The sequence below is a fragment of the Phyllobates terribilis genome, unplaced genomic scaffold, assembly GCF_046119375.1.
Source record: "Phyllobates terribilis strain yellow unplaced genomic scaffold, ASM4611937v1 Scaffold_14__1_contigs__length_39327217, whole genome shotgun sequence".
NCBI lineage: Eukaryota > Metazoa > Chordata > Amphibia > Anura > Dendrobatidae > Phyllobates > Phyllobates terribilis.
The window spans coordinates 3442098-3465210 of record NW_027362774.1 but is presented as its reverse complement, the minus strand read 5'-3'; positions in this window follow the sequence as shown (position 1 = coordinate 3465210).

The window sequence follows — 23113 nt, the reverse complement described above, 5'->3', positions numbered from 1 at the left end:
CCAGGAGTACTGAGTTTTACTAGAGGGGAATGTGGTGCCCTGCTGCGCACTGGTGCCACAGATCCCAGAGGGGTGCATGGATGGAATTCTCCCCAGTGGCCTCAATACATACAGACACCTCCACCCAAGTCCACTAGATGGAGCCCTGTCAGGTATATATATACTGGGGGGTGGAGTTCAGGAAGTCAGCCAGTGGGAAGCAGACAGTGTGACACCATGCTGCAGCTCCAGACAAGCTGAAGTCTGTGTGGCTGAAGGCCAGGCTAGGCCCAAGCTGCGGGCTAGTCTGGCCAGTGAGAGCCTGGAGCGGGCTAGAAGGCAAGTGAGAGTTCCTGTCAGGCACAGACAGGGACAGAACTCAGAGAGTCTGCTCAGGGAGTCTGCATGAGAGAGTCTGCAGAATGAGGAGAAGAAGGAGAAACGCATAGGGGGCAGAGGAGCATACCAGGCTCACCCCGAACCATATACCGGACACCGGGTCCGCGCCTACAGGGATCTTTATGACCAGTAGGAACAACCGGAATCCCTGGAGAACTACAAGTCCCAGGTTAACCAACCGCTGACCACAGCAACAGGGTTAGGTACCATTAAGGCTCCAGCGACCAGGAATAGTGGGAACCAGGAGAAAACCCTACTGCCAGGTCAGTAGGTACAAGAAGGAAGCAGTAAGCGAGCCAGGCCTAGCTCCAGGCAGGCCCGAAGCTTAGAGAGTAAAAGACACAGATCAGGAGGCCTTACACCCGCTCACTGGGGAGAGTCCAGAAATGTACCCTTCGCCCTGAGTGCCCTGGACCGTACCTGCATCACCACCAGTAAAGGTATTGAAGTTTACCCTTGTGTGTGTGCCTGTACTTCCTCTGGGACCGTCCTGCCGTCTCCCTCCTGCTTCCACCATCTTTCTACACCTCTACACTGCCCTGAGGCCTGCTCCACCTGTGGGGAGCCGTCCCATCATAGCTGCCCCTAACATCAGCTTCAGTGGACTGTCGCAGCGCTGGTAACCTCTTGCCAGAATCCACAGGTGGCGTCACGAATAATCCCAAAATCCCCATATAATTCCCCTTTGCAGTGACCGCCCTGGGCCACGGACCGGGCCAGCCACCGTGATATCCCCCGCAAGCAGCCACAAGGCCCGGCTGCCGAGTACCCTACGGCCCTGGGGGCGAGTCAATATTAGCTTGTGAAGCCCAGGAATCGTTGAATTGCCTTCAACCCCTCCAGTCGGGGCCACTTTAAGACGGCAGACACCTTCTCGGGATCCATCCGCAGACCAATCTTGGAGATAATATAACCCAGGAACGGCAGAGAGGTCTGTTCAAAGAGACATTCTCGTATTTAGCGTACAGGCGATTCTTCCGGAGCCTCAGCAGAACCTGACGAACATCCCTCCAGTGTGAGGGCAGATCCAGAGAGAAAACCAAAATATCGTCCAGGTACACCACCACGCAGGCATACAGGAGGTCTCGGAAGATGTCGTTCACCAGCTCCTAGAAGACGGCTGGAGCATTACAGAGACTGAAGGGCATCACGCGGTATTCATAGTGACCATCCCGGGTGTTGAATGCCGTCTTCCACTTGTCTCCCTGGCGAATCCGGACCAAATTGTACGCCCCACGAAGATGGAGCTTGATGAAGATCTTCGCGCCTTTAAGGCGGTCAAACAGCTCCAAGATGAGAGGCAGGGGGTACTTATTTTTGATGGTAATCTCGTTTAGGCCCCTGTAATCGATACAGGGACGTAGGGAGCCGTCTTTCTTCTTGACGAAGAAGAAACCTGCTTCAGCCGGGGAGGTCGATTTCTGGATAAATCCCCTAGCAAGATTCTCCTCTATGTACTCAGACATGGCACGGGTCTCGGCCAGCCACAAAGAGTAGATTCGCCCGCGGGGAGGAGAAGCACCAGGTACCAGGTCGATGGGGCAATCATACAGCCTATGAGGTGGTAGTGTCTCTGCTTCCTTTTTCTCAAAGACGTCCGCATAGGACCAGTAGGGTGCCGGAAGACCAGGTAGATTAGCCGCAGTAGACGGGGGTCGAGACAGGACTCATGGCATTCCTGACCCCAACGGAGCACTTCACCAGATCTCCAATTCAGGACGGGCTCATGTCTTTGTAACCAGGGTAAACCAAGTAAGAGAGAGTGAGAGAGACCGGACAGCACATGAAAGGAGATCTTCTCTGAGTGCAGCATTCCCACCTGAAGGGTTACAGGCTCAGTGACAAGCAAGATGGTTTCCAGGAGAAGCTTCCCATCCACAGAGGCAACCGCCAACAGCTCAGCCAGACGTACGGTAGGAATCTGATAATGCTCCACAACGCCCTGTTGAATGAGGTTCCCAGCGGCTCCAGAATCCAGATGGGCAGTCTCGAAGAAGCGGGTCTCACCATTGGAAATGGAAACAGACAGAGTCAAGGAAGGAGAGGATTTACTCTTGCCTAGGACGACCTCTCCGAGCGGTCCTAGACACTGGAGTTTCCCGGCCTCACCGGGCCGGAACGGATCAAATGCTTGATACTGCCACAGCAGAAGCAACTCCCCTCAGCTCGGCATGTCTCCAGGCGAGACTTGACCATCTTGGTTTGGTCAATTTTCATAGGCTCTGGCGAACATGCCCGGGGGGTTGCTGATTGCGAGGCTGGCCTTTGGAATGTTGTAGCGAAACGCGTAAATCTTCTCTCCCGGGTTGTCTCTTTAGCACGTTCCAGAAAACGGATGTCAATCCGGGTAGCTAATGACACCAGGTCATCCAGGGTGGAAGGGATGTCATGATCGGCAAGCTCATCCTTTATCCGTCCGGAAAGGCCCTCCCAAAAGGTGGACACCAGGGCCTCATTGTTCCAGGCAAGTTCAGATGCGAGGGTTCGGAAACGTACGGCATACTGACCCACAGTGAGACTCCCTTGGCGGAGACGGAGAAGTGAGGAGGCAGTAGAAGATTTTCGTCTGGGCTCATCGAAGATCTTCCGGAAGGCAGCGAGGAAAGCCAGAAGATCGGACACCAGGGGATCCCCTCTTTCCCACAGAGTGTTAAGCCACGCCAACGCCTCTCCGGTGAAGTGAGACATGATGAACGCCACCTTGGCCCAGTTGGAGGTGAACTGGTGTGCCAGGAGTTCAAAGTGCAGCGTGCACTGATTTATGTAGCCCCGACATAGGACGGGGTCACCACCATAACGTGGAGGCGCAGAGAGCTGGGGTCCAAAGCTGGGTGCCACAGAGCCACTGGATTGAGGTGCCGCCAGAGCAGGTGCTGCTCTGTTAGAGACTGGCACAGTCGGGGTGGACAGCATGTCCAGGCGGGAGTTGACTGTCCGCAGATAGGACAGGATAGTATCCTGTTGGGATCTCTGGCAAGAGACCTCTTGGTACAGGTCAGAGAGCGAAGGAGCCTGGGGGCCTCCGAGTTCCATGGCCTGTGCAAACTGTTACGGGTCCGGGTGGTGGAACCTCTGTGCTTCGGTGCAAGGAGGGGCGAGAGGGGCGTAACTAAGTGCCTACACAGACCGACCCAGGTCACACGACGGCTTAGTCGACTCCATGAACCAGGGAGGGACCGGGCAGGTGAACCAGGTGCCACTCTGGGACCGACCTTGTGTGAGAGCAGGTGACTCCCATGGGTCAGATGACAGGAACTGACCGGTACAGCGGATGAGCACGGCACGAAGGCTGGCGGGTGATCCAGGTAGATAAGCATGCAGATACGGCTGATAGCCAGACAGGTGCTCCGGGTAGGCAAGCTGGCGGGCACGGCAGGTAACTGGCAGGTGCTCCGGGTAGGCAGGCTGGCGGGAACAGCAGCTAACTGGCAGGTGCTCCGGGTAGGCAGGCTGGCGGGCACGGCAGATAACTGGCAGGTGCTCCAGGTAGGCAGGCTGTTAGACAGACTGGCAGGCAGGACTGTTAGACAGACTGGAGGGCAAGGCTGACAGGCAACGGGACCTGAGGGCTGAAGAAAGTGTTAGCACACAAAACAACAACCTTGCACAGGCACCTCCATTTTGGAGGAGGTGCCTTTTAAAGGGAAAGTCCTTCGGCCATTGGCCGGGGACACTTTAAGATGGTGTGCGCGGCCCCTTTAAGAGGGAGGGAGCACGCCTGCGCCCTAAGCACAGTGCCCGGGAAGCTGCGTGCGGTGCGCGCTACAACGGGTGCAGGAAGACGCCAGACCGGGACCGCGGCGGTGCGTAGAACGGCGTCTCCGCCCGGCGGGAGGCAGAGACGCCGATGCTACAGGGAGTCTGATTTCTTAAAACTCTGCACAGAATTCTCGCAAGAACCGTGCAGGTTTCCAGTGACAGAAATGATTGCTCAATCCAGCCATTGATGTACTGTAATATCCCACCCCTGCCATCAATTTGTCAGGGATTCCAACAAAGGGACGACAACGGGGAGATATCTCACTGTGCCGTCACGCTGTCTGTATTTCGTCTGGAGTCACAAGCATGCGATCCAGACTGCTCGCTGCGTAGGTATCAGTAAGCGATCAGTGAGCATATGCGTCACACCTGGAATCCATGTTTAACGCCCTCCGTACGGTCACTGTCAGCTTCACGATAGCCCAATTATTATTATTTTCTGCCACCACCGGCCGAGTTTGAAATATAATACAGGCCTGGCCACACACCTGCGTTTTGGTAGCATGTATGGCTTTGGGGAAGGGAACGATTACAGAACAAAAGAAACAGAACTATTAAAATTTATATTTAATCCAAAAGGAGGCAGTGTTTAAGAAAAATATATACAAGGATGTTAGAGACTACACATCGCATAGCTGCAGTCTGCTATTCTGGTGTTTTTGCGCTTCAGCTCAATGTAGCGTTTTCAGCGGCAGAAAAAATATCCCTATCATTCTGTCGCTGATTTTACCTCTAAAAATATGGGTCCCATTATTGCCGGATGTATGGAACTCACAATATTTCATATTGGAGTCGACCTGGCTATGGCTGGTGGCCGGGAATTGTTTGTGAGTGCCTTTGAACTTAACAAACCATTTCCTCTTTTCTTCAAACTCTGGCCTGGGAGAAGGTGTCCATCTATCTCAGGTCTGTGTTAAGAGGAAATACATTTGCATTTTAGTTAGCTTGTACCAGTTCTTGGCTGGCATTTGTTTGTGTAAGGCCTCCCTCATGACTGAGTTAATTGGGGCTTTGTGCTGAGCAAAAGGGGAATAAGGGAGGAATGGTCAATATTCTGTTAATATTTTCCTGACATTAGTATTTCCCTGACATGAATCAAATCCATGTTTAGACCCATTCTTTATTCTTGGCCTTGTTCTTGGTGAAAATTGTGAGTGTGCCCCCTCCTTGGATGAGAAGCTCCCACTCATGAGTGGTTTTAGAAGGCTTTACTGTTGGCAGACACAGGACTCACCATTTTTTCTCCAGACAATTATTCTTACAGATGTCCCAAGCAGTCCAAAGGGGGCTTCATTGGAGAAAGGAGTAAATAATGTTACCCTCGTCCTCTGTCTAATCCTTGTACTTCCTACAGAATATGGGTGTGTCCTTCATGTTTTTCTTGGAGAGAAGTGGCTTCTTTGCTGCCCTTCTTCGCACCAGGCAAGGTCCAAAAGCCTTCTCTTCACTGTTCATGCTGATACATGGACACTTGCCTGCTGAGTTTATGTGTGGGGGCATTTCATCCATGGGGGGCTCTCTCACAATTTAGTTTAATGCAACGAGAGACAGAGTGGCAGCCATGGTCGAGTGGCATGTCAGCTTCATCACCCCGGCCCGCTACAGAAATAGGGGACTCTGTGAATCCCTGGGTGCGTGTGGGAGGCAGTGTTTCTGTGACAGTCATTTTCACACTCACTTCTGATTCACCATCCGCAGTGCCGATTCTTTCGACTTCCAGAATGAGATAGCTGAGCCAACTAGAAAATGCAAAGTCCTTTTTACTTACAAACACGCTTACATACAGGGTATGGCATGAAGTACATTTTACTTCTTCTTCATACACAGCCAATGGCACTTTCCCAGTGGTCATGGACACAGACACAGTTTGTGCAATAAAAATAGTTGCAGAGTGTTTCAGCCCTAATGGAAACTCCATTCTCTGGAACTTAAACGTAAGGGAGCTCCTGCTACCACCCTATTGTTCCCGCTACCTGACTATCCTGGATCCACCTTGCTGATAAGACTGTCCTAGTCACGGCACGGTTGTGGAGTCCTCAATTTGGCTTACTTGAGGTATACTGTTCTGCTTGTCCCCATTGCAGCTGGTCCCTTGTATTTGATGCCACCCACACACACCTGTCTCCTCTTGTTCTTGTCTAGTTCATCTAGCTCAAGTGTCTCCTCTGAGACTCTCTCACTGTCTCCTGTCTTCTCTGAGACTCACTATTAACTGAACTCTAAGATGGCTGCCGACAACTCCCAGTAATCCTTCAGTCCCTCTCACTGGGTCTGGCCGAAACTTGTTAACGTTGTCCTGCACTAACTGGATATTACAAGCACAAACATTTTAACTGCCATGTAACCTATTGCTGCCATCTAATGGCCATATCATAAACAACACATTTCATGATCACTATATGTACGATACACATATAATAAAACAGCTTTAGAGGGGAGTGGGAATCCTCGACCATCCCCTCACATCCTCCCTCTCTTTAAAATATTGCCATACTCGGCAACACGGACCTGCAAAAAGGAGTGTTAAAACACAATCAAGCATTTTAACACATTTGGACTGAAGTCTTCCTCAGACATCTTCTCCTCATTGGACGTTCGGCCCAGTCTCGGTTAAGGGCCCTGGAGCAACCATGTCACAAGGCAAAAATGGCAAGTAAGTGGCTTGGTGAGCAAAACATTGAAATGTTGGCTCCATGGCCAGGAAATGGACTGAGAGTGATCAAGTCACTTTGGCATTAAAAGTCAAGGACCCCTAACTAAAGACTATAGCCAGTGCCATAACTTGAAGATCATAGGTCCTAATTCGAAAGCTCCAACGAGGCCCTCAATTTTTGCAAAAAAATTTACTTTTTTGGGCCCCCTAGGCTACAGGACCCAGGTGTGATTGAAACCCCTGCACCCATTGCAGTTACGCCACTGACTATAGTCGTGATACTGTTGGTTTAGGTAAAAAAAAATTGCATTTGGAAGCACTTATTGCATTATTTGAGTGAGTGTTGGGCTGCAGCCCCTTCTGTACATGGGCCCCGGCCCCTTCTGTACATGGCTCCCAAGGCAATGTAACTCCTTAACCCACCCCATCTTGCAAGCTTTAATTTCTACTAGTTGTTCAGAAAAAAAGGCTATTAGCAGAGAGTTATACTGATGTAGTTTCCCTATAAGACCCTCCATCTTTAGGTTACACCGCCGAGTAACTCAATCCTACTTTCTAAACATGTTACATGGGGGCTATCAACTATTCTGGGACCAGAAGCAGTTGAATGTATCCAATTAATTTGGGGAGCATCCATTGTGGTCCCTTAAGAGGAATTCTGAGCCATTCACTGCAGTAATATTAGCTAATAATTCTAGACTGAAATGTCGCTTGCTTCTATGTAAAATAAGATATTTGAATTTATCTAAAAAAATATATATAAATAAAGAAAATACAAAAGAGAATTGGCCAAAAAATAAATAACAATTTGAGCAGAATTAATGATTTGCTTTTACAAATGTACATCTACTTTAATATTTATAGACACTTAAATCTGCACCGCCACGCAAGTTATCTCCAATCTGAGAGGCGACATTTTTTTTGCCTCCAAGGCATATAAATTATGTAGAAAATTAGTAAAAACAAATGCACATTGAAGATTGAACTGAAATGTGCCATTTGGTAGGAGGAATAAAATTGGAAAAATTATGAAAATACATGCAAAAAAAAAGAAAAAATGAATAAGTCAATGAATTTAATCGATGGCGTTTTATTTGGACTATTTGTGTGAGGATTAGCAAAAAAAAAATAAAAAATATATATATAAAATTTATACATTTAAAAAAAAGAGACATGGTCCATTTTTGCTTAAAAAAAGCCTTGGCTTTCATAAAAAATGGAGAAAAGTCCTAAAATATCCCAAAATTTCGCAGTAAGAGAACGCTCCAGCTTTAAAACAGTGCTTACAAGCTCAATAGAAAAGAGCTTGTAAGCACTGTGCTTTTTCTGCTAGCTAACGCTGGTGGTCGGTCTGCAAGGAAATTATCTATAAACAAAAGAAAAAGTGTTAATATCTCAAAAACGGTTGCAAATTTTAATAAGCAGCAAATTGCAAAATTACTTCTATTTACAAGCTCTGTCCAACAATATCCATCTATGTAGAGGTGAAATAACCATAAAAGGAAATAACTTCTTACATTTTTGAACAACAGTTTTAAGTCCGCAGGTATAATATTTTGCTTTTTATGTCCATTTGTTAATCCGGAATGTCGGATAATCTTCTGCCTGTCTCTTCTAATCAGGACGATAAGAGATTGTTGTATGAAACGAAGGTTGTCACTTGGTTAATTTGCTATTTTTGTCAGGTTTTGGAATTTTTAATCAGATCCTTGACACCTTCTATAAAGCGCTGTCAGATATTAATAAGCAAATCGGAGCCGTTTGCTACGATTCTGACAAACTGTTAATATAAGTGGATCTCAGCTTCCATTTATTAAATTATCGTGCCCGGCAGCAGAAAGAGGCGCCTGACAGTAAAACACCAGATCCTGGACAAAAACGACGTTGCAGAGCTGCGTCTGCGAAAATAGTGTTAACGGGGCTGGATGTCGTCGATGTATCTAGTGTGCCCACTCTATAAGCTAAGCCTCTCCATGCCACGACGTGCCATAACTATTAGGGATAACATAGACAAAATATCATGGTCAACTTTGGCTTGTGGCTTTTAAAGGTGGTTGTATTAGGCCACCATTCACTTGGGACCCCCCACTAAGTGCGATAGCGCTAGGGAACCCCTCACTTTGGCTGATCCATTGCATCCGTGAATTGCTTTATGGTCCTGGATTAGATCCCTCTACTGACACCCTAAATACAGACCCCCAGACCAGACCCTATAAAATATATAAACAACCAGTTTGGACCTTGTATTAACTAGAGACACCTCCCGAACCCCACAGAGTCCCTAAAAGGATCCCAGACGTTACCCCTTAAAAGCCCAAACAACACAGTCCTCAACCGAGATCCCCTTCAATGCAGACTCCTAATTAAACCTTCTTAATACAGACCTGAGACCCTCATAATAAAAAGCCTATAACAGATCCCCTCTAAATACAGATTCCAACACCATATCCCCCTTAAAACAGATCACAGTCCCTTAATACAGAGCTTACACTTAATAAAGATCCAATACTAGCCCTCTCGTTTATATTGACCCCACATTCCACAAACCCTAGACCACACCTGATCCTTATAAAGACCTCCCTTTATAAAGCCGCAAGACCAGACTCCTCCTTTTTTCATACCCAAGACCAGGCCCATCTTTTTACAGACCTCAATTTCCCCTCTTTTATACATACCCAAGGCGAGACCCCTCTTTTTACAGACCCCCCTTTTATAGATACCCAAGACAAGACCCCTATTTTTACAGACCCCCATTTTGTAGATACCCAAGATCAGACCCCTCTTTTTACAGACTCCTCTTCTATTCACACCCAAGACCAGACCCCAGACCCCTCTTTTGACAGACCCCTCTTTTATACATACCCAAGGCCAGACCCCTCTTTTTACAGAACCCCCTTTTATAGATATCCAAGACCAGACCCCTCTTTTTACAGACACCAATTTTATACATACCCAAGACCAGATCTCTTTTTACAGACCCCTTATTTATACATACCGAAGACCTGTCCCCTCTTTTTACAGACCCCACTTTTATAGATACCCAAGACCAGACCCCTCTTTTTACAGACCCCCCTTTTATAGATATCGAAGACCTGACCCCTCTTTTTACAGACCCCCCTTTTATAGGTATCCAAGACCAGACCCCTCTTTTTACAGACCCCTTATTTATACATATCCAAGACCAGACGCCTGTTTTATTCATACTGTAGACCAGACCCCTCTTTTATACATACCTTAGACCAGACCCCTCTTTTTACAGACCCCCTTTTATAGATACCCAAGACTAGACCCCTCTTTTTACAGACCCCTCTTTTATACATAACCTAGACCAGACCCTTTTTTACATACCCCAAACCAGACCTCTCTTTTTAAAAAACCACGACAAGAGTCCTATTTTTACAGACCCCAGACCAAACCCTCCCTTTATAAATATTCTGACCAGACCCCTTAATTTACAAACCCCAGAGCAGACCACTCCTTTATACAAACCCCAAACCAGACCCCTGTTTTTACAGACCACCAGATTACTTCTTTATACAGATCATAGAGCAGATATACAAATCATTCTCCCCCTCGCTCCATTCATTTTCACTCCCATGTAAAAGAAGTGCAAGGTCAAGGAGGTGTAAGTAATCTAAAGCACAGATTAGATGATCAGCTCTTTGGATGACCATGGGCCCCTCAAAGTCAAAATCACCCATACTATATTGTGCCATTCACATTGATTAAAATTTTCACGTTGTGCACCTTCAACAGTTTTTCGTCTACAGCTCCTGTGTAGTCCTATGTGTCTCCATAGTGTTACAGGTCCGGGTGGTGGAACCTCTGTGCTTCGGTTCAAGGAGGGACCAGAGGGGCGTAACTAAGTGCCTACTCGGACCGACTTAGGTCACACGGCGGCTTAGTCGACTCCGTGAACCAGGGAGGGACCAGGCAGGTGAACCATGTGCCACCCTGGGACTGACCTTGTGTGAGAGCAGGTGACTCCCACGGGTCAGATGACAGGAGCTGACCGGTACAGCGGATGAGCACAGCAGGAAGGCTGGTGGGTGATCCGGGTATATAAGCAGGAAGGTACGGCTGACAGCCAGACAGGTGCTCCGGGTAGGCAAGCAGACGGGTTCGGCGGATAGCCAGACAGGTGTTCCAAGCTGGTGACCACGGCAGATAGCCAGACAGGTGCTCCGGGTAGGCAAGCAGGCGGCCACGGCTGGTAAGACAGGCTGGAGGGCACGGCTGATAGACCGGCTGGCTGACTAGGCAGATAGACTGGCTGGCGGGCACGGCTGACAGACAGACTGGCGGGCACAGCTGACAGGCAGCGGGACCTGACGGCTGAGGAAAGTGTTAGCACACAAAACAACAACCTTGCACAGGCACCTCCATTTTGGAGGAGGTACCCTATATAGGGGAAGTCCTCCGGCCATTGGCCGGGGACTCTTTAGGATGGCGCGCGCGGCCCCTTTAAGATGGAGGGAGCGCGCACGCCCTAAGCACAGTGCCCGGGAAGCTGCGCGCGGTGTACACCACAGCAGCAGCAGGGGGGGAGCAGGAAGACGCCGGACCGGGACTGCGGCGGTGAGGGGAACGGCGTCTCTGCCCGGCAGGAGGCAGAGACGCCGATGCTACACCTAGTAACAGACTACAAGGTATAGTCAGAGTTGGATATCTACAGAAGCAAGAAGTGCTTTTGTTTCGCCACACTGGGAGGTAGTTTGGGGGGTGTATGTGTCCCCCCAGGTCTTATTTTAGAAGGTGATGTGTTCCCTTAATTCTTTCTGCCCAATCATACACATTTGTCCCACGCGTGCCAGCAGCTCATTCATTACTGCCGAAGCCGAACAATCACGCGGCGCAGCAATTTTTTTTTTCATTTTTACATTTTTCAAAAATGGAGCCAGCGAACAATGCGAACGATATTGATTAGCATTAGAACGAAATTAACATTGAATTCATTTTCTGAAATGTCACAAATAAAATGTCAGATCACAAACAGCTTCAATTAAAAACAATCCAATACCCGGCTGGAATAATAGGCATGTTTAGTAAGCCATTACCTCTGGACCACGGAGAGGGCCTTCACTGCACGGTGATAAGTGTTCACGTCTCCCGAGATGTCATTATCCGCCAGGTCCCTGCCCGTATGGAAAATATGTCAGAAATGTGAATTATAGGCAAAAGCCCTAATGATGGATACAAAACAAGAGCTGATATGCATAAAATAATAATATAGCAAGAAAAGGCTGAAGAGCTGCACACGGAGTACCTACAGCATCGCACTGGAGAAACAGGTGTAGGGGTGTAGCTATGGGGGACAGAGGTACCTAAAGCAATAGTACCCGGTCCTGGAGCTACTGTGTACCTAGAGCAACAATACCCAGTCCTGGAGCTGATGTGTACCCAAAACAGTGGTATCTGGACGTGGAGCTATTGTGTATCCAAGCAACAATATCTGGTCCTGAAGCTACTGTGTACCCAGAGCAACATTACCCGGTCCTGGAGCTATTGTGTACCCAAGCACCAATACCCGGTCCTGGAGCTATTGTATACCCAGAGCAACATTACCCGGTCCTGGAGCTATTGTGTACCCAAGCACCAGTACCCAGTCCTAGAGCTATTGTATACCCAGAGCAACATTACCCGGTCCTGGAGCTATTGTGTACCCAAGCACCAATACCCGGTCCTGGAGCTATTGTATAACCAGAGCAACATAACCCGGTCCTGGAGCTATTGTGTACCCAAGCAACAATACCCAGTCCTGGAGCTACTGTGTATCTAAAGCAACAATACCCGGTCCTGGAGCTATTGTGTACCCAGAGCAACAATACCCTGTCCTGGAGCTATTGTGTACCCAAGCAACAATACCCGGTCCTGGAGCTATTGTGTACCCATTACCAAGCAACAATACCGGTCCTGGAGCTATTGTGTACCCAGAGCAATAGTATACGGTCCTGGAGCTATTGTGTACCCAGAGCAACAGTACCCGATCCTGGAGCTACTGTGTACCCATAGCAATAGTACCCAGTCCTGGAGCTACTGTGTACCCAGAGCAACAATACCCGGTCCTGGAGCTATTGTGTACCCAGAGCAATAGTACCCAGCCCTGGAGCTACTGTGTACCCAAGCAACAATACCCGGTCCTGGAGCTATTGTGTACCCAAGCAACAATACCCGGTCCTGGAGCTATTGTTGGTCTGGGTACATAATAGCGCCAGGACCGAGTATTGTTGCTTGGGTACACAATAGCTATTGAATACCCAGACCAACAATACCTGGTCCTAGAGCTACTATGTACCCATAGCAACAATACCCGGTCCTAGAGCTGCTTTATACCAAGAGCAATGGTACCCAGTCCTGGAGCTGATGTGTACCCAGAGCAACAATACCCATCCTAGAGCTACTGTGTACCCTGAGCGATGGTACCCGGTCCTAGAGCTACTGTGTACCCACAGAAATGGTACCCGGTGATGAAGCTGCTATATAGCTAGAGCATTGGTGTCCAGAGCATTGGTACCCAGAGCAGTGAAACTCAATCCTAAAGTTTTTGTGTACCCAGAGCAACAATACCCAGTCCTGGTGCTGATGTGTACCCAGAGTAGTGGTATCTGGACCTGGAGCTATTGTGTACCCAACCAACAATACCCTGTCCTGGAACTATTGTGTACCCAGAGCAACAATAACTGAACCTGGAGCTACTGTGTACCCAGAGCAATGGTACCCAGTGATGAAGCTACTGTAGAGCCAGAGCATTGGTATCCTGTGCATTGGTACCCAGAGCAGTAATACCCGGTCCTGGAGCTATTTTGTACCCAGAGCAACAATAACCGGTCCTGGTGCTGATGTGTACCCAGAGCAATAGTATATGGTCCTGGAGCTATTGTGTACCCAGAGAATTGGCACCCAGAGCAGTGATACTCAGTCCTAGAGTTATTGTGTACCCAGAGCAACAATACCCGGTCCTGGTGCTGACATGTACCCAGAGCAGTGGTATCTGTACCTGGAGCTATTGAGTACCCAAACAACAATACCCGGTCCTGGAGCTATTGTGTACCCAAGCAACAATACCCGGTCCTGGAGCTATTGTTGGTCTGGGTACACAATAGCGCCAGGACCGAGTATTGTTGCTTGGGTACACAATAGCTATTGAGTACCCAGACCAACAATACCTGGTCCTAGAGCTACTATGTACCCATAGCAACAATACCCGGTCCTAGAGCTGCTTTATACCAAGAGCAATGGTACCCAGTCCTGGAGCTGATGTGTACCCAGAGCAACAATACCCATCCTAGAGCTACTGTGTACCCTGAGCGATGGTACCCGGTCCTAGAGCTACTGTGTAACCTGAGCAATGGTACCCGGTCCTAGAGCTACTGTGTACCCACAGAAATGGTACCCGGTGATGAAGCTACTATATAGCTAGAGCATTGGTGTCCAGAGCATTGGTACCTAGAGCAGTGAAACTCAATCCTAAAGTTACTGTGTACCCAGAGCAACAATACCCGGTCCTGGTGCTGATGTGTACCCAGAGTAGTGGTATCTGGACCTGGAGCTATTGTGTACCCAAGCAACAATACCCTGTCCTGGAACTATTGTGTACCCAGAGCAACAATAACTGAATCTGGAGCTACTGTGTACCCAGAGCAATGGTACCCAGTGATGAAGCTACTGTAGAGCCAGAGCATTGGTATCCTGTGCATTGGTACCCAGAGCAGTAATACCCGGTCCTGGAGCTATTTTGTACCCAGTGCAACAATATCCGGTCCCGGTGCTGATGTGTACCCAGAGTAGTGGTATAAGGACCTGGAGCTATTGTGTACCCAGAGAATTGGCACCCAGAGCAGTGATACTCAGTCCTAGAGTTATTGTGTACCCAGAGCAACAATACCCGATCCTGGTACTGATGTGTACCCAGAGCAGTGGTATCTGGCCCTGGAGCTATTGTGTACCCAGAGCAACATTACCCAGTCCAGGAGCTATTGTGTACCCAAGCAACAATACCCGGTCCTGGAACTATTGTGTACCCAGAGCAACAATAACCGAACCTGGAGCTACTGTGTACCCAGAGCAATGGTACCCGGTGATGAAGCTACTAGCCAGAGCATTGGTACCCAGAGCAGTAATACTCAGTCTTAGATCTATTGTGTACCCAGAGCAGTGGTACCTTGTGCTGGGGCTATTGTGTAACCAGAACAATGGTACCCGGTCCTGGAGCTATTGTGAACCCAGAGCAATGGTGCCTGGTCCTGGAGCTATTGTGCACCCAGAGCAATGGTGCCGTGTCCTGGAGCTACTATGTACCCAGATCAGTGGTACCCGGTCCTGGATCTACTGTGTACGCAGATCAATGATACCTGGTCCTAGATCTATTGTGTACCCAGATCAGTGGTACCCGGCCTGGAGCTATTGTGTACACAGATCATTGGTACCCCGTCCTGGATCAACTGTGTACGCAGATCAATGGTACCTAGTCCTAGATCTATTGTGTATCCAGATCATTGTTACCCCGTCCTGGAGCTATTGTGTACCGAGATCAGTGGCACCCGGTCCTGGATCTACTGTGTACCCAGATCAGTGGCACCCGGTCCTGGAGCTATTGTGTACCCAGAGCAGTGGTCCTCGGTCCTGGGGCTATTGTGTACCCAGATCAGTCAGACCCAAACCTACTGTATTTGGATGCCCAGTGCCCTCGGACCTGTGCACCAAGCTATTTGGTTATTATTATTCACTATAGTCCGTCAGCTGCGAAGTTGGCGAATGCTTCATCTGTAGGTGGTGGATTTGTTAAAGATTTCGTATTCAGACACAGAAATTTTAGAAAGGAGCTCACCTGCCTGTCCTTCATTAACCTGCCTGTAAATTCACTGTGCCATTGGGGCAGGGTCCTACACATTCTGGAGCAGTCTAATCAATGCCAACGGCATAAGACTGTATAAACGTCCTATTGACAATGGAAATGGTAACGCCCTGTTGTCACTTTATCATTACACCAGGAGAAATAACAGAGACAGAAGAAGTCGTAGTCATCTGAGTGTGCTGTGCATTACTGTGTACGGGGTCGTGTTATAGCGGTATGCTTACCTCCATACTGTCTGCATCCACATATCAGAGACATACATAGGTAGTGAGGTACAGCATGGGTCCATAGACTCCTATGGGTGCCTTATTATGGCTCTGTACAACATGAATGTAGACTATATGAGGCCCCATATCTGAGCCCTCGGGCTAGGTTCCTAGCTTTTAGGCAATCAGTATGGATGAGTCACTCCTCGCTCCCTCAGATTGGCGCCTCATATGGCCATTTAGTGATACAATTGTGCCAATTAGTTGCATCTTTTCCATATCGAAGCTCTAAAAAGCATCAGGTGCTTGTATTCTGTACCTGTAAAGGGAAAACAGACAGAAAAAAAAGGAAAAACGAATCCTGCAATTTGTAAACTGTAATCACATCAAATCCCTGTATTCACCAGTGACGGTAATCATGGCGCTGATCAAAAAGGATTTCGTGCAAAGCCAATTATTATTACAGCTCAGTACACTCAGCTGGAGGTTTAGGTAACAAGTAAGAATACAGTTATTCAAACTGTGCACATTTATGAATGCTTTCCGAGCAGCCACCTGGCATTGAGTCACAAATACTACGTTCCAACCTCCAGAGAGTACGAGCCTCCATCCGGTGATTGAACCATTGACTTTATGGTGATGTTGATGGTTTTTACCAATGCCCTTTATTACATTGAACAACCAAATATCAATATCACCACTGGCAGAGAAGAGCTGTCACACTATGAAGCTTTTTAACCTTTTATGAAGTATGCTGTTAGAGAGTCAGCCAGGTTCTCCATATCACAAATATCGACCTTATTCCAAAAAATAACTATTCCTCACTCCTTTGGTGCTAAGTAGGCAAATGACTGACTCCATAAAGCACCAACATAAATGGTGACTTCCAAAGTTGGCAAGCTGGGAGCTATTTATCGTTATCGATGGATGAAGACGGGGCACCAAAACCTCATGAGAACTTGTAGTATGTCATGGATGAAGATGTTCTCCTGCTACATCTTGGGTTTTACCATGGGAGTTTACATCAGTTGATATTTTAGTGCATCTGGTAAGTGTCTGTGCAATGTTCTTTGGACCAATGATGATTGTATATCTAGAATTTGGGTGTAGGTTTAATTTCTTGACTCAAACTAAGCATTGGTGATAGAATTATTGTAGACTACCTAAAAAAGCCAAGAGAGGCACCAGTTATGGTTTAATCAGCCTAGGTGTAGGTTTCAGCTACACTGGTGGTTTCTAACCTGTGGTTGACCTGCTGGTACAGAATTAAAATCGCAAGCACGTCATGAAAGCTATGGGCTGAGACGTCATGTAGAAAGTTGTAGTTCGGCAATATCTGAAGAACCAGTTGGGTTACCCAGTCCTTGGTGTAGGGTCACTGACTACTCCAGTACTTAGTGGTCTGTTGCTGTAGATCCTGAGGACCAATAGTTGGGTTACCTAGTGGCTGGTGTAAGGTTATTGGTGGTGCAGAAGTTTGGTGACTTAGTTTGTGGTGATATAGTCCCCAGTGTAGGGTCAGTTAGCTCTTGAGTTCTTGATGTTGATGTTCATCGATTTTGTCCCCCAGTCCCACATGCTTAGGTTGGAGAGCACAGAACATGAAGTTCACGGCTGGAGTCAATGGTTGTTTGCTCACTTGGTACTCAACGTTGACCTTGGGTTGGGTTGACTACACACAAGACTGGTCATCTAGGCTCACAAGGATAAGGTTCTCATGAAAAATGTATAAGAACAAATCCACTATATCTGATCTAATAAACTTTCAGCAAAGTCACCCGCCAATGTCATGGCAGGACACAAGGTTTGATTTGTTTTGTTGAATGTATTGATTCCATTTGAGCATCTTCAAGTCGACGGCACTTGGAGAGCTGATAGCGGCAATCTGAATGTGTTAGCAATCAGAGAATTGATTTCAATCATCCAATCAACAACGTGGCTTTGTTAGCCAATCACAGCATTATCTCTCATCACCTAATCAGGAACATGGAGGCGATGGGACTTATTAGCATTTCTGAATCGGTCGTAAAAGCCCAATAACAGACCACAACCTTGGGAATGTTGGGTAGATGTGGAGTTTGGAAAGCACAAATATTGCCCCGCAGTATTTTATGAAGATGAGCTCGTTCACAGCTGACAGATCTGTCCGTTCAGCTGATGTGTAGCCATTGGGGCGCTCACATGTTGTGCGCTGTCAGCAATAGAGGAGCCAATTTAAGATGAAAAACTCTTTTGGTGCCAAAAGCAAAACTGGAAAAACGTTGGTTTTAAATTCATACTCTTTAGTTACTTGTGTTTTTTGCTTACTGTATCTCACCACAGATGTCTACAACTTTGGTGCCCAAATTCCTGTTGTTCAAAGATTTGGCACCTCAGTTTCTGATGAACAGCCCTGATGTCCAGAGGCTAACTGACTAGCAAGCTAATGGTTTAGTGCCCCGGTCCTTGGTGTCTATTGGTGTAGTGCCCTGGTCCATGATATCTGATGGTTTATTGCCCCAGTCCATGATAGCTGATGGTTTATTGCCCCAGTCCATGATGTCTGATGGTTAATTGCCCCAGTCCATGATGTCTAATGGCTTAGTACTCCAGTCCATGATGTCTAATGGTTTACTACTCCTGTCCTTGATGTCTAATTTTTGAGTGCCTTAATGATTGATGTCTAATGGTTTAGTGCCCCAGTCCATGATGTCTAATGGTTTAGTACCCCAGTCTTCCATGTCTAATAGTGTATTTCCTCAGTCCTTGATGTCTAATGTCTTAGTGCTCCAATCCACGATGTCTAATGGTTTAGTATCCCAGTCCTTCATGTCTAATAGTTTAATGTCCCAGTCCTTCATATCTAATTGTTTAGTACCCCAATCCTTGATGTCTAATGGCTTAGTGCTCCAGTCCAAGATGTCTAATGATTTAGTACTCTAGTCAATGATGTCTAATGGTTTATTTCCCCAGTCCATGATGTCTAATGGCTTAGTGCCCCAGTTCATGATGCCTAACAGTTTAGTGCTCCAGTCCATGATGTCTAATGGTTTAGTGCTCCAGTCCTTCATATCTAATTGTTTAGTACCCCAATCCTTGATGTCCAATGGCTTAGTGCCCCAGTCCATGATGTCTAATGGTTTATTGCCCCAGTCCATGATGTCTAATGGTTTATTGCCTCAGTCCATGATGTCTAATAGCTTTGCGCTCCAGTCCATGATGCCTAATGGCTTTGTGCTCCAGTCCATGATGCCTAATAATTTAGTGCTCCAGTCCATGATATGTAATGGTTTATTGCCCCAGTCCATGATGTCTAATGGTTTATTGCCCCAGTCCATGATGTCTAATGGTTTATTGCCCCAGTCCATGATGTCTAATGGTTTATTGCCCCAGTCCATGATGCCTAATGGCTTATTGCCCCAGTCCATGATGCCTAATGGCTCAGTGCTCCAGTCCATGATGTCTAATAGTTTATTACTCTAGTCTCTGATGTATAATGGTTTATTACCCTAGCACATGATGCCTAATGGTTTAGTACCCCAGTCCTCCATGTCTAATGGTTTAGTGCCCCAGTCCATGATGTCTAATGGTTTAGTGCCCCAGTCCTTTATGTCTAATGGCTTTGTGCTCCAGTCCATGATGTAGACTGATATTGTAGTACAATCAGTGATTTCCTGTTGACCATTTTGGCATTGGCATTGGTTCGATTATCTCTGAAGTTCTTGATGTTGACGTCGATGATCTAGTGTCCCAGTCTGTATTAACGGCATCAATACCTTCTGCTCCACCTGTACACATAATAGTTACCATTTCGCGATGTAACATCAATCTGTAGTGCAGAGGCTGCATTCTGCCCAGAGTCTAGTAAATTATTTGTGCTTATACAATGTGACATAGGTCGGTGTGCCTCTGTCACTTCTAGGACCATACTAGATACCTGAGGGCAAGCAGCTCATCAGGGACCGGCACACAGATGAATGAGAGAGCAGATTAAATGTGACTGCGGCTGTACTGATGACTTCTGTTCACCGTCTCCTCCTAGAAGCACTGACTTACAGCAAGGCACAGAATCAGCCGTGAGAACTCTTTAAGCCAAGCAAGAAAGTAACAATCGGGAAAGAAGAAAAGATTTTTAACAAATATGTAGAGAGTGTAACTTCCGTGCTGCAGTCTCCTTAAAAAGTGGTGCAAATACCTTTTTTAGAGGGGGTCTCCAACTACTTACCAGTAGAGATGAGCTTTGTTCTACTCGAACTGTTCGCCAATCTCAAATTCGAGCTGTTTTGGGCGGTGTTCGAGCCGTTCGGCGAACACGAACGATTTGAGAAAAATTCGGCTGTTCGAGGTTATGTTCGATAACTGTTCGTGCACCAAAATCATAACTGGATTTTTTCTCAGTAATGATGAAAATTAATGTTAATACGCAGTTTGAGTGTACAGCGGGGCGGGGGGAGGGGCAGGGGATGGATCTCTGCAGGAACAATGAAGATCTCCATTTTTTTTTCTCTTTCCCGCATTTACAGTGGGGAGGTGCAATCTGTCAGCCTATCAGCAGCGCACACACGGAGCGAACTGCTGTTTTTCACACAAGCAAGGGCATGTGTCATTGGCAGTGTATGTCACATGTCCTTGCCCTATAAGACCAAGCCATTTTCCCCGTCGCCACCATTTTCTCACTGCTGCAGCTGCGTGTTAGACGGCACCGCTGTTGCTGTGTGCGCTATACCTTGTTAATTTCAAGCCAATTTTCGCACAAATATACAGATAGCTTGGGAGTAGGGAATAGTTGTGATTGCAGTCCTTTTAAGGACTAGGTTACAGCATTTCCTACGACTTTTATCAGGCAGGTCTGTGCTCTTAAATAGATAGATTGTGGGAGTAAAGACTAATTGTAATTGGAGTCCTTTTCAGGACTAGGTTACATCAGTTCCTATCAGTTTTTGCCAGGCAGGTCTGTGCCAGTGCTGTGCAAGTTTTTTTCACAGCATTTGGCTGAATCTAGCAAAGCTAATCCTTTTTGGCCTATTGCAGAGTGTGTTAGTCAGTGGAGTAGCCTATCTGTGTTGCAAGATATACCACCTGTGTATAGAATACCAATTTTTTTACTGCACCTAGTGAAGTAAAATCTTTTGGGCATAGCATCATTCTATTAGTCCATCTATACTGACCTCCATCAGGTTGCAAATTGAATATAATTTTTTTCTGCATCTAGCTCTGAAAAAATATTTGGGCTTCTAGCGGTGTGTGGGACTTGTTCTATTAGTCCATCTATACTGACCTCCATCAGGTTGCAAACTGAATATATTTTTTTTCTGCATCTACCTCTGAAAAAATATTGGGCTTCTAGCTGTGTGTGGGAATTGTTCTATTAATCCATCTATACAGACCTCCATCAGGTTGCAAACTGAATATAATTTTTTTCTGCATCTAGCTCTGAAAAAATATTTGGCCTTCTAGCAGTGTGTGGGACTTTCTCTATTAGTCCATCTATACTGACCTCCATCAGGTTGCAAATTAAAAATAATTTTTATCTGCATCTACCTCTGAAAAAATATTTGGGCTTCTAGCTGTGTGTGGGACTTGTTCTATTAGTCCATCTATACTGACCTCCATCAGGTTGCAAACTGAATATAATTTTTTTCTGCATCTAGCTCTGAAAAAATATTTGGCCTTCTAGTAGTGTGTGGGACTTTCTCTATTAGTCCATCTATACTGACCTCCATCAGGTTGCAAATTAAAAATAATTTTTATCTGCATCTAGCTCTGAAAAAATATTTGGCCTTCTAGCAGTGTGTGGGACTTTCTCTATTAGGCCATCTATACTGACCTCCATCAGGTTGCAAATTAAAAATAATTTTTATCTGCATCTAGCTCTGAAAAAATATTTGGGCTTCTAGCTGTGTGTGGGACTTGTTCTATTAGTCCATCTATACTGACCTCCATCAGGTTGCAAACTGAATATAATTTTTTTCTGCATCTAGCTCTGAAAAAATATTTGGCCTTCTAGCAGTGTGTGGGACTTTCTCTATTAGTCCATCTATACTGACCTCCATCAGGTTGCAAATTAAAAATAATTTTTATCTGCATCTAGCTCTGAAAAAATATTTGGCCTTCTAGCAGTGTGTGGGACTTTCTATATTAGTCCATCTATACTGACCTCCATCAGGTTGCAAATTAAAAATATTTTTTATCTGCATCTACCTCTGAAAAAATATTTGGGCTTCTAGCTGTGTGTGGGACTTGTTCTATTAGTCCATCTATACTGACCTCCATCAGGTTGCAAACTGAATATAATTGTTTTCTGCATCTAGCTCTGAAAAAATATTTGGCCTTCTAGCAGTGTGTGGGACTTGTTCTATTAGTCCATCTATACTGACCTCCATCAGGTTGCAAATTCAAAATAATTTTTTGTCTGCATCTAGCTCTGAAAAAATATTTGGCCTTCTAGCAGTGTGTGGGACTTTCTCTATTAGTCCATCTATACTGACCTCCATCAGGTTGCAAACTGAATACATTTTTTTTCTGCATCTACCTCTGAAAAAATATTTGGGCTTCTAGCTGTGTGTGGGACTTGTTCTATTAGTCCATCTATACTGACCTCCATCAGGTTGCAAACTGAATATATTTTTTTTCTGCATATACCTCTGAAAAAATATTTGGGCTTCTAGCTGTGTGTGGTACTTGTTCTATTAGTCCATCTATACTGACCTCCATCAGGTTGCAAACTGAATATAATTTTTTTCTGCATCTAGCTCTGAAAAAATATTTGGGCTTCTAGCTGTGTGTGGGACTTTCTCTATTAGTCCATCTATACTGACCTCCATCAGGTTGCAAATTAAAAATAATTTTTATCTGCATCTAGCTCTGAAAAAATATTTGGCCTTCTAGCAGTGTGTGGGACTTTCTCTATTAGTCCATCTATACTGACCTCCATCAGGTTGCAAATTAAAAATAATTTTTATCTGCATCTACCTCTGAAAAAATATTTGGGCTTCTAGCTGTGTGTGGGACTTGTTCTATTAGTCCATCTATACTGACCTCCATCAGGTTGCAAACTGAATATAATTTTTTTCTGCATCTAGCTCTGAAAAAATATTTGGCCTTCTAGCAGTGTGTGGGACTTTCTCTATTAGTCCATCTATACTGACCTCCATCAGGTTGCAAATTAAAAATAATTTTTATCTGCATCTAGCTCTGAAAAAATATTTGGCCTTCTAGCAGTGTGTGGGAATTTCTCTATTAGTCCATCTATACTGACCTCCATCAGGTTGCAAATTAAAAATA